Raw genomic sequence first — 12,577 nt, forward strand, 5'->3', positions numbered from 1 at the left:
GGGTGGTGAGCCCCTGGGGCAGGTTGCCCCGAGAAGCTGTGGCTGCCCCATCCCTGGAGGTGTTCAAGGCCAGGTTGGACGGGGCTTGGAGCAACCTGGGCTGGTGGGAGGTGGCCCTGCCCAGGGCAGGGGGTGGCACTGGATGGTCTTTAAGGTCCCTTCCGACCTAAACCATTCTGTGATTCTATGAAGTCCCTGCCAGCGCACCCTCAGGGACCTGTGGGCACCTTCCCCTGTCCCCTCGGTTTTGGGCTGGCCGGGGCATCTTCAGCAAAGCGTTCCCTGCGCCGCGGGGTCTGACCTGCCCTCCCTGACACCGAGGGATTCACTGCCAAGAGCTGGCCGGGAGTTGTGCATGGCTTGAGGCAGGGTCACCCGCTTCCCAGGCGCTCCTGGAGCAACGGGCATAAAAAAGGAGGGCGAAAAATCCCACAGATTCCTCCCGAGTCAGGATTTCACTCCTTTCCCTTAAAGACAGTAAGGCGAGGAAAGCAGAGCGACGTCGGGCTTGCCGTGGGCAAGCGTCTTCAATGTGTGAGCCTTGAGTGATTTAAACCGCCGGGTTTAGTCACGATCGAGATGGGCAAGCAACAGCTTTCATTTAAATAATTGACTCAAATCTTGGGGTTGTGGGGTTTTTTTTTTGTTTGATTTTTTTTTTTTTCATTTATATTTATTAAAGTGGTTCTCATGGGCTGGGAGCCATAAAATATACCGAGGAAGAGTGGCTGTGTTGCATCGGATTTGGTGTTCCTTCTTTCTTAGCCAGGAAAAAAACCTCCAGTGTCTGTGCATGCATATTTAATCGGTTGTATAGATTTGTGTGTGTGTGTGTGTGTGTATGTTAGGATTTGTAGCATTCTTGATATATTAATTACTGTTGTTTCGCTTGTGATTTTTGTCTCAAACTCGCTTTGGAAAGAAACTGGAATTCAATTACTGTGCACAAAAATAGCATTTGCAGAGCTCTACTGAAATATAATTATCTGAAGTGTATCTGATGCACACAAGAAATACTGAAATGCCCTTTGCATTAGGACTGCTCTTCTAATGAGGAAGTTCAGAATGTGAAAAATTTGGACTGATTGCCTGTTCTTAACATGCTGCTGAAAATCCGAGGGTTAGTAGAGCTCAGTGTTTCCTCATAAGCAAGAAAACCCAAGTAAGTTCCTCGCTTTATCTAATTCCAGTTAGTTTTCCAAGTCCGCAAGAATGAAGCTCACCACCTCAGTCCAGATCCGTGGCTTGAACGCTGTAGAACTTTGTCACCAAACCTTTTATAAAAAGGTTTTCTCTTTAAAACAGAGGCCAAAGTCCTATTTCTGCTTAACAAATAATGAACAGAAGTATTCGGGACCCTCAGCTGATAGTGAGAGAGTAAGAAAGTCTATTTATGATGTGGTTTGAGAATACCATTTCTTGTTTTTAAAAAAAAAAAAAAAAAAGGCGCCGTGCAGATTCCCAACACATGTTATTGTTTCAGAGTCTGGTCTTGCAGCTGTATTGCTTTCGTGCGGGAGCCCCACTGAAAAACTTGTTGCCCAGAGAGAAGTGCAGGCTTTGAGCCACTGAAAATAAATCTAATAAATTCAGTTTCCAGCCAGCTGAGGGAAAAGCAAGCTTCTGTTAATAAGAATCTTTTGTTATCTTGGAAGGTCTGTTGTGAATGGAGAAACCATAGCATCATCAAAATGTGTAAAAATGAACTGCATTTTGAGCATTTGCTAAAGGAAAGATGACAACAAACTAATGTTCTTCAAGCTGTAAAGAAGGGAACTGTGATCGTGAGAGCGGAGAGTTGGCCGTCTCTGGGCCGCTGTGGTTTCTGATACAGGGGGGGAAACGCATTAACTTCATTCAAAAGGGAAAAAGTTAGTTTTTCATCCTATCTATAAGCAGTTTTATTAACTTCTCTCAATCAGCAGATCGTGAAAAAGAAACAGTAACTGCGTGACAGACTTCTTTGAGGTCAGAAATTTTGTCATTTTAGTGGGAATAAGAAGACTATAGTTCTTTGTTGGTGTGGATTGACATAACTTAAGCCTTGACATTGCCAACAGTATTAAAAAAATCGGTAATGCGATTAGAGTGATTTAACGCTGACTTTACATAGAAACCTCCTTAATATTTAATCAAGTTAAACACAGCTTCAGTCGTTTCCTTCCACGACTTGGTTTCCCACCCGACCGCGGGTGCTTTGCAGACGGTGGTGGTGTGAGACCCTGCGAAGCTGCCGTGGCCCGTGTCAGCGCCGTGCCAGAGTCTCCCAGCCTGTCCCCAGCTCTGCCAGTGCTCCTCCAGCTCCCCAGAGCCGGAACGGGCTGCCCAGAGAGGTGGGGGAGTCTCCCCCTCTGGAGCCATCCCAAACCCGCCTGGACGCCGTCCTGTGCCACTGCTGGAGGTGCCCCTGCTCTGGTGGGGGTGGCACTGGGGGAGCTCCAGAGGGCTCTTCCCACCCCCACCAGTCTGGGAGTCCTGCTCCTCCTGCTGTTCGGTCAAGCAAATTTGATCTTCGATGGCCACCACCATTAGAGATGCCCCGTGGGGTCCCAGTGACCCTCTGGCCCTTTGCACCTCTGCTCTGCCCCATCCGTCCTTTTGGCTGCTCCTCCCGGGATGATTTCTGCCTCCGTGGTACCTTTGGGGTACCTTTATTTGCCCTGAAGGTCATCCACACACACACCCTTTTTTTTTTCCTCATTCATTCAATTTTTTGAGGTTTCTCATCACTACTCAGATTAGCAAGGGACATGTTTTGAATCATTCTTCTCAAACTTCCCAAGTTTGATTATTTATAATTTTTTTTTTTTTTTAAAGTAATTCACTTTCATCAGTGGATAGGAGTATGACAACGTGCTGTTTACCGTTGTTAGTGTTCCTGCTCCACGTTTGTTGTCACACTTGCTGCACAGGCGGGCACACTCCGAGCTAATGATGCAGCTTAGCACACGTCCATCTGCACGTATTTTTATGTTGGGAACAGCGGATGCCACGGCTCATGTTTACTACAAACAGCTTATCTTGGACGGGCACCAAGTTGCATTTGCACGGGGGTTGGAATTTAATTAGTACAGAAACGTGGGCTGCTTTTTTTTTTGTTTTTTTATTGTTGATGAGAAGTCTTTAAGCGTGCTAGATGCCTTAAAAAAAACGGGTTTGAACATTATTTTCACTAAGCAAAGGAAAGGTGGGGTCAGACGGGTCACCGGAGTCACTTTTCAAGGGATGTGGGTGCTGAGCCCTGTTTGTTACAGCTACGTGAGGGCTGTCAAGTACTCCTCTGCAGTTGGGACAGTGGGAGCTGGGTGGCCGACCGATCTTAGGATGCTTGAGAAAATCCCTTGAGCTCCTGTTGACATTATTATTTAGAATCATGGAATGGTTTAGGTTGGAAGGGACCTTGAAGATCATCAAGTTCCAACCCCCCTGCCCTGGGCAGGGCCACCTCCCCCCAGCCCAGGTTGCTCCAAGCCCCGTCCAACCTGGCCTTGAACACCTCCAGGGATGGGGCAGCCACAGCTTCTCGGGGCAACCTGCCCCAGGGGATCACCACCCGCACAGGGAAGAAGTTCTTCCTAATGTCTAATCTGAGTTTCCCCTCTTTCAGTTTAAAACTGTTCCCCCTCATCCTGTGGCTCCCCTCCCTGATCCAGAGTCCCTCCCCAGCTCTCCTGGAGCCCCTTTAGGCACTGGAAGGGGCTCTGAGGTCTCCCCTTTTTGGCCTTCTCTTCTCCAGGCTGAACCCCCCCAACTCTCCCAGCCTGTCCTCCCAGCAGAGGGGCTCCAGCCCTCCCAGCATCTCCGGGGCCCTCCAGTTGTTTGGGAGCTGGGGAAAAAAAGAGGGACTTGGTCGAGCTACCTCAAAGAGAATGGACAGCAGTGTCATTGTCTTCAATGAGTATTTCAGGATCTACTCTCCTCTTACAGGGAAAGGTGCTTAAGGCAGGCAGTATTTAGAATCCTAGAATGGTTTGGGTTAGAAGGGACCTTGAAGACCATCTTGTTCCAACCCCCCTGCCCTGGGCAGGGACACCTCCCACCAGCCCAGGTTGGCTCTGAAAGAGCTTTTAATGTTTCTGTGGTTCATGGCGGGTGCCTGAAGCAGTCGGCCCCGGACGGTGGTGCTGCGGAGCTCATGTGTTTGATGTCTTTTCCATAGCTGTTGTCCAGCTCTCCGCTTGAAGGGATGGAGACCAGGTCCCTCCGCTGGTTTTCTTGCCATCTGCTACACAAAATACACGCGCTTTGCTGCTCAGGCAGCAGATTTTAAAACCTGACCTACCATTAGCAGCTTAAAAAGTTCCCTGTTAAGGAATCTGATGCGAGGATGGGTTTTCACGCTTTGACGGGAAACAAAATTTAAACTTTCTTCTCCTCCCGGAGCTGCGGCTGGCGGTGGCCCCCTGCGGTGGCCGCTGTCTAAATGGATGCTCACTGACGTGGGGCAAAAAAGCTGTGATTTGGAGTGGAGGGCTCCCAGAGGCTGGGGGGGATTTCCCTGGGATCCCGGCGCTCGGTGCGTTGGCATCCGGACATGACGGCGCGACGGGACGTAGATGAGAAAAAAGCCGGAGAGCGCAGCATCAGATGCTTTAATATCCTACCTCTGACTGAAACAACCTCCCTGTGTGGGAGATAATAAACATTTCCCGTCTCTTAAGGGAAAATCATGCACAGACAGAGACAAGCACATATAAATAATTTACAAAGCTGTAAGACACTGTAAATAACAAGGCTGCTGAATAATGAATTAACCCAACTGCTGATTCATAGGTAAATATCTCTTGTAAAGCAGAATTTTTATAGATTTTTACAGCTTAGTTAATATCCCCTCGTATTTTATTAAGGGCCGTTCAGGTGAAGTATTCTGGTAATAACACGTATATCTTGGGGAGCGAGACGGGGCGGTCGCGGGCTGCCGTGCTGGCAGTGTGCCTTGCCGGCCCCCCGCGCCGCGGGAGCGGGGCCGTGCCGGGCTCCGGGCGAGCTCTGCCTGGCCTCCCTCGGGCTTTTCTCTCCCTCCTGAGCGGGCAGCTGAGATTAAGAAGGAAGAATTTTGATGTGGCCAAAGAACTGGAGAGAGAGCTAATGGGGAGGAAGGAGTCTCTGAGCATCTCTTTTTTCCTCTCTCTTTTTTCCTCTCTCTTTTTTCCTCTCTCTTTTTTCCTCTCTCTTTTTTCCTCTCTCTTTTTTCCTCTCTCTTTTTTCCTCTCTCTTTTTTCCTCTCTCTTTTTTCCTCTCTCTTTTTTCCTCTCTCTTTTTTCCTCTCTCTTTTTTCCTCTCTCTTTTTTCCTCTCTCTTTTTTCCTCTCTCTTTTTTCCTCTCTCTTTTTTCCTCTCTCTTTTTTCCTCTCTCTTTTTTTCCCTCTCTCCTTTTTCCCTCTCTCCTTTTTCCCTCTCTCCTTTTTCCCTCTCTGTCTTTTCCCTCTCTGTCTTTTCCCTCTCTGTCTTTTCCCTCTCTGTCTTTTCCCTCTTCTTTCTCCTTCTTTTTTTCCTTCCCAAGCTTCTGGTAATAAATAATGCATTCACTCTACTCTGGCTGTACTCTGGACTTGGTGAGGCTTCTCCCTGCCTTCGAGGACGGGGAGGCGGTGAAGCCGCTGGGGCGGGGGTTTCACCCCCCCACCCCCCCGGAAAGCATCCCATCCTTCCCGCCTGAGACCACCGCCGCTCCTCAGCCACTCATAAAGAAACCAAACACAACATTTGCCTCCTCTGTGCTGTTTTATCCCCTTGCCCCTCTTTCTCAGCCAAGCCTTAAGAAATAAAAACAGTTGCTAAGCTACTGGGTAGGGAACATGGCAGCATGTTGGTGTGGTCCGGGATTAAGGCGCCTTTCTGAGCCCCGGGAAGCGGGAAGGGCTCTCTCGTAGTGTGGTGTTTGTCAGTTAAAGTGTTGTGCTCCTAATGCAGATGATAAGGTGTCAATTTAATTTATGCCCAAATAGATGGGGGCCTTTCTCCCTCCCCTGCCTCTCGCTCCTGTTTAAGGTGGGCTGGTGGGGGGAAAAAAAAATAAAAGGTCTTATCTGCTTTCTGTTTCATCAGTTTGGGGGCACGTCACTTGTCAAACATGTTGCTGCTTTGTTTTATTTCTGATAGCTTAAATAATTGCTTTCATAAAAGATAACTAGATTTCTTTCATCTGGAAGTACGTTAGTTGTAAATTGCATTTTCTTTTAAACTTAAAGTGTAGATGTCAACACTGATTTTCACTGGCGATGTGCAGTGCAGCCGTTGAAGCGTCCGTGGCAAGGGCTTATCTTTAAAGGTGGGGAAAATACTTTATGAACGAGAATTACTCTGGGATGATGTGCGTGGGGCACCCGCTGTGCTAATCGGGTGGTTTTTTAGGGTGTTTTCTTGTAAAGAAATGGGCATTTTGCTCAATATGCAAAGTTTTCCTATAGGATAAGTTCCACACCTGTTTGACTCAAGAGGTGTGGGATGTGCACGAAAGTAATTTTCTCTCCTTAAACGCTGTCAGTCTTCAATTCTGGGCTGCCTTAAGCACCTTGCCCTGTAAGAGGAGAGGAGATCCTGAAATACTCATTGCAGAAGATGACGCTGCTGCCCGTTCTCTTCTGGATAGCTCAGGATGAGATTATACCTGAGTTTAAACCTCTTTTTCCCTGAGCATAGCTCTTCCCTGTAGAGTTTCTTTATATATGGTGTTAAAACCCCAACCAGTGCCACCAGGAACGCAGTTTATTTCTGTTGCGGCGCAAATAAATCTGAAATAGCGCAATATTCTGGGTTCCCATCTCCTTTGCCTGTCAAAACACCCCGTGAAATCCTTGCCCCCTGCTCGGCGGTGTATTTAATTAAAACGAGCGGTGAGTTCAGCGTGGCGTGTGGATGGCTTCGCTACGTGCTCGCCGGTGCCGTTACCGACGGGGAAGCGCGGTAACATTTCTTCCGCGCCCCGGGGAACGAGGGGAAATGCTAATTGGTCACACAGACGGCTCTCCTCGCCTGCTGCGGAGCTCCGTGTTGGCATCGCACCCCAATTAATTCAGAAAGTTGGTGCGCGCTCATCGTTTTTTTTTCCCCTCGTTGCCCTTCTGCCGGGAATGAGCTGCTGGATTTTTATGCTTAAAATGTCATTTAAAAAGTCTCAGCGCGTTACTAGGAATGTGACTTGGGCTTGAAAGGAGGAGGGTGTAGTCAGGCTCATGGCAAAGTGTAAATTTATATTTTTCTTGTGTGTGTGTGTCAAAGATGTTTCTGTGGTCCGGCTGGATGGAGAATTTCGGTGTAGCTCATCGAGGCTTCAAGGCACAGCAGTGGAAGTAATTTACAATGCAAAACACTGGGTTTTTTTCTGTTTTAAAGATTAACAGAGCCTAATTTGGAGGAAGGAAAAGTGTGTGAAATTAGTTCTCTAACATTTGTAGCTTGTCAATGCTTAAATTCTTCTTGATTAAGAGAATATAGAAACACTTCTGTAGTGCTCTGCGCTTTTTTTTTTTTGCCCATGAAGCATTTTCCTTTATTCTTGCCATTCTGCGTAGAGGGATTTCCTGGGGGCTGAGGAAAACTTTCTGTTGTAAGGAAATGAGAACGAATAACCACTCTGAAGAATTCCAAATAGCTGGGAAGGAAAAAAAAAAAGAGATAAATACTATCTGGTGAAAGTCTTTAAAGATTTTTATTTTTTTTTTACAAAATTTTAAATTAGGGATATTTATAGTTCCGAATTAAGTTTGTGTTTATAAAGAATGATGTGCTGAGAGCTCAGCTGGGATCTGACTTCATACCCCGCCGGGCGCCGGGCGAGCACCATGGTGCGATGCTTCCCGGGAGAGGCTGCGGGCTGCCCCTCGCCCCCGCCGGCTGCGGGACGGTCTTCCTGCAGAGCTGGAAAAAATGGAAATGATGGAGACCCAGTCATTAGTGGAAAATCCTATTTAAAACTTTTGTTCCCACCACTCTGTATTTACTCACTGTCTTCCTTCGGAGAAAAAAATAGCCTTCTGTTTTCCGATGAAAGCACTGGACTGTGGGCACCGTTTCTTGAGTAGGACTTTGCTGCCTGGCGTTCTCTCTGCCATGTAAAGCCTTTGAGACCCGTTGTCTTCTCCTCCGGAGGGGATGTTTGTGGTGGTTACCTCTGCATGGTGGCTGCAGGTCGGGCTGAGAGATAACCCCAGCAAATGCCGCAGGAAAGGGAGACCTGCCGGTGCCTCTGCCCAGCCCAGCCCCCAGAGCGGGAGGATGCTCGTCTGTCCCACTGTCCTTGTTTTTATAAGGATGCCGGTTTGATGCTGCAGCATTTGTGTGAAGTAATCTGCCGATTCCTTACAACTCTGCTGCTTCCACTCCTCCCAGGTGCTGCTGGGCATCTCGGACAGCCGTGTCTTTGGGCTTCTGTTACGCCGCTAAAATAAGAAAAGATGAATAGATTTCCCCATAGGTTAATTATTTTTTTGCATCTAACCGTTGTCTGCTTAAGCCTCTCTTAGTTAATGAGACTACTACTTTTGACACCTGAATGTCCCGTTCCTCCCAGGGCCATGGTGGTCCCTCTCTGCATGGGACACCCCGTGGTGAGGAGCTGTGACTGCTGTACCGCCAGCAGTGGGGCTGGGCTTCACAGATGCACACAAAAGAGAGCTCACGCTGCCGGGAAAACTGATGATGGGGGGCGAGGGTATGATCAAAACCTGCAGAACCATATGTGGCTTGGAGGGACCAAACGTGCGGTGACTGTTTGCCGTCTCTCACAGTACAAGGGCCAGCAGGCATCGACTTCAAACGACCTGTGGGAGGTGGTTCCTGATGACTCCTCAACACTGTGGGTATCAAAGTTTATATGAGCTCAAAGACTGGACAAATTCACCCTGGGATGCTGGGCTGGAGAGATCTTTGGCCTAAGAAAGTATCACAGTGCTTATGTTTTAAAGAGGCCTTATGCTCTTCATAGAGCCGTAGGATGGTTCCAGTTGGAATCCCAGAATCCCAGACTGGTGGGGGTGGGAAGGGCCCTCTGCAGCTCATCCAGTCCACCCCCTGCCAGAGCAGGGGCACCTCCAGCAGTTGCACAGGATGGCGTCCAGGCGGGTTTGGAATGGCTCCAGTGTGGAAAGGACCTTAAAGCTCATCTAGTTCCAGCTTCCTGCCCCGGGCAGGGCCACCTCCCCCCAGCCCAGGTTGCTCAAAGCCCCGTCCAACCTGGCCTTGAACACCTCCAGGGATGGGGAATCCACAGCTTCTCCAGGCAACCTGTGCCAGCGTCTCGCCACCCTCAGAGTAAAGAACTTCTTCTCTTGCTGCTGAAACCAGCCGTGCTCTTCTCCAAATTCTGCTTCAAGAGAGGCAAGCTGTGCCTTCAGTGATATGCAGCCTCCTGGGGAAACCCAGGGATAACAAGAGGTGCCTTTGTGGTGTTTCAGAGATTCTCTGCATTCATGGGCGGGGTCTCTTCAAAGCTTGGTCTGTCCCCGGGGCGTCCATCCCAAAAAGAACTCATTGAGGATGCTGGTGCCAGGTTCAAGAGCATGGCGCAGGGCTCTTGTACAGTGCCTTTTGTCTGGAGTTCCAGTCTTGTGGTGGCAGTAAAATAAGTTCAGAGACTCGCTGTGACTTGAACCAGGTTGACGACAGAGCCAGACTTTCATAACCGCCCGCTTTGATTCCCCTTCAAGTGTAGTGGACTTGAATGTCTTATAAGAAAAAGCTGAAGTTCCTGATATTGCTGCTGGATAAAAAGTTAAGAAACAAGGAGAGACTGTCAGCCAACACTGAAAGCGTTAGCAATTTGAGAGGTACACGTGGGTGGCAAAGGCTAAGCATTGCCCTAGGCTTGGGCATCAACAGGTCGGCAAGTCAAATGGCCTCGCGAGATCCTTCAGCTCTGTCTTCTCTGGTTTTCTGCTGGAGGTTGCTTCTGCCTTTAATGAGAGGCTTTGCTCCCTGGGTGATCTCAGTTCTAGACTCATTTCTATACTGCACGCGCTTGCACTCTGAAGGCGATAAACCAACAAAAGTTACCTGTAAACACCCTTGGCGGCCAGAAGTCAAGATGAAAGGGATTAAGAGAGATGGGGTCTTTCTTTTGAGGCTTCAGGTGCTTTTTCAGTTCCGCACGCTCTGAAATCTCCACTCCGATACTGGTTCAAACAGTGTAAATGAGGAGCTGCTTCATATGCAGTTAGTCCATCCTTGGTGTGTGAAGAGCTATGGACTAACAATGTAGCTATGGTGTCACTGGGGTTGGTTATAGCTGGTTATAGGTGCCTTTGTAGCTCTTTGGTGTCTCTAGGGAATGGGCGTAGGAGGACAAGCAGTTGTGGGGACAGCCATGAATATAGGACAGGTGCACAGGGTGCTGGCCTTGGAGCCTCTTTGCAAAATAAGGCAAAACTATTGCCCCGAGAAGCTGTGGGAGAGAAACATCCCTGGAGGTGTTCAAGGCCAGGTTGGACGGGGCTTGGAGCAACCTGGGCTGGTGGGAGGTGTCTCTGCCCATGGCAAGGGGGTTGGGACTAGACAAGCTTTGAGGTCCCTTCCAACCCAAACCATTCTGTGATTCTGTATCCAAGTGCTTTGGTTGGGTAATGTTTCTGTAGAAAACTGGGTTTGACCTCCAATGTTGTGCTGTCTTCTGCTTCTGAACAACCCTTGTTGATGAAGTCCTATGCTCTGTGCTGCTTCTCTTTGAGCTCTGGAGACATGAGCCATTGCCTACTCATCTGAACCAAGGCAGAGGGACACCTCTGCCGTGGGACCCACCGCCCCCGCCACCTACTGCCCAGGAACAGCTTTAGCCTGACGCTGCCTCTTCCTGCATTAAATGAAACAAGCGGCCTCCATTGCTTTCTTTGGCATTTGTCATGACAAATGGTGAGTTTTCACCACTGTACCTACAGCTTCCACTTAGACTTTTGCCAGGGACCCACAGGCGCTTTGCTAAAGTGTCAGAAAACAGTGGCCTAAGGTCCTGCTCTTCGATACCCTACCACTTGTCCTACCGTAGGAGGTGCGTGGGGTGGAAGGGAAGAAAGAGAGAGGGAGCCTCTCTTCATGTCACCTCTCCTCGACTCTGACTCCAGAGCTCGATGGCTCCTTTCTCTCAATCTTGGCATCATGAGGAGCCCCGTTGGGAAGCAGCCTGATGCACAGATGTGCTGATAGATGTGACAGTCCATGGGAACCCCCTTTCCGCATGGAGTTTGTTAAATTTAAACTTGTTTAATGACTTTAAATTACAACTGACTTTAGAGGGATTAATGTGTTGTCTGGAGCCTCCTCGGCAGAGTTGTTTATCTGCAGGGAAGCAGACGCATCTTCATCTGCTAGCAAGGTGCCAAGCCTGAAGCTGAATGCTTATGGGCAGTGTATGGCTGTGGGGATGAGCTGGCCACAAAGATGTTTTGGCGAGAAACTGGGGAGGTCGAAATGTTCATTAGAACAAGTTCACAGCCTCATGCGGAAGACAAATCCAGATTATTTCCAGGATGGAGCCTGCTTAGTTTTAGGAGCGGAGCTGAAGCTGTGCAGCTGCCTGGGGGAGAGCTCAGTATATGGAGATGTGTCCGGGCTGGTGTCCCAGCCTCGGGTACAATGAGGTTCAGAAACAGGCGGTTCTTCAGGGCAGTGGGGGAATTGCTCTTGTCCCAAACCTCACAGGCTTCCTTGGCGTCAGGCTTCCCTTTAAGTGAGGTAAAAGCGCATGCTGGGTTATTTTTGATTATGGCATGGCACAGGTGCCAAGCCAGCGATATGTCTTCTGTTTCCCTAGGGAGGCATTTCGCCCACAGACTGCTTCATGCCCTGCTGCAGCAGTGCGTCTGGGCCACCATGGTCACCTTGTTGGGCACGGCTGCAACGGCAGAGGTGACAAGGAACGTGAGGGTTTGCAGATGTAGTATGTACACATTTGGCTGTACGCTCCATCTACCAGAGTTCAAGGAGGTTATTTTGACCCTTGTGTTTCTAAAAGATGGTTCCTTTTGGACTGATTGTTCCCCATGTGGGAGCCCGGCTCCTCTGTGGAACTCATCAGGTACTTCTGATCTTGGATATGGCTTGTTCTCCATGGAAAACATACAGTTGAACTCCTCAGGTACTTCTGGCCTTGGACATGGCTTGTTCTCTGTGGAAAACATAGAGCTGGAACTCCTCAGGTACTTCTGGGCTTGGACGTGGCTTGTTCTCCATGGAAAACATAGAGTTGGAACTCCTCAGGTACTTCTGGGCTTGGACGTGGCTTGTTCTCCATGGAAAACATAGAGCTGGAACTCCTCAGGTACTTCTGGGCTTGGACGTGGCTTGTTCTCCATGGAAAACATAGAGTTGGAACTCCTCAGGTACTTCTGGCCTTGGACATGGCTTGTTCTCCATGGAAAACATAGAGTTGGATGTGCAGGCCAGCTACTGCGTCATCTTGCAACCTTTCCTGTCCGAAAACCCTTTGGTTGCGTGTCATGGCTTGCGTTCGGATGCTAAGGAGGGCGAGCGCGGGAGGCAGCCCGTGGGCCACGGGTGCTGCAGGGCTGTGGGTGCCGTGCCATCCCCGGGGGGAGCTGTGGGGCTGCCCGGGGGCACTGCCTGCTCCTCGCACCCCACCCCCCCCC

This window comes from Charadrius vociferus, unplaced genomic scaffold (assembly GCF_000708025.1).
Source record: "Charadrius vociferus isolate BGI_N301 unplaced genomic scaffold, ASM70802v2 scaffold472, whole genome shotgun sequence".
Lineage (NCBI taxonomy): Eukaryota > Metazoa > Chordata > Aves > Charadriiformes > Charadriidae > Charadrius > Charadrius vociferus.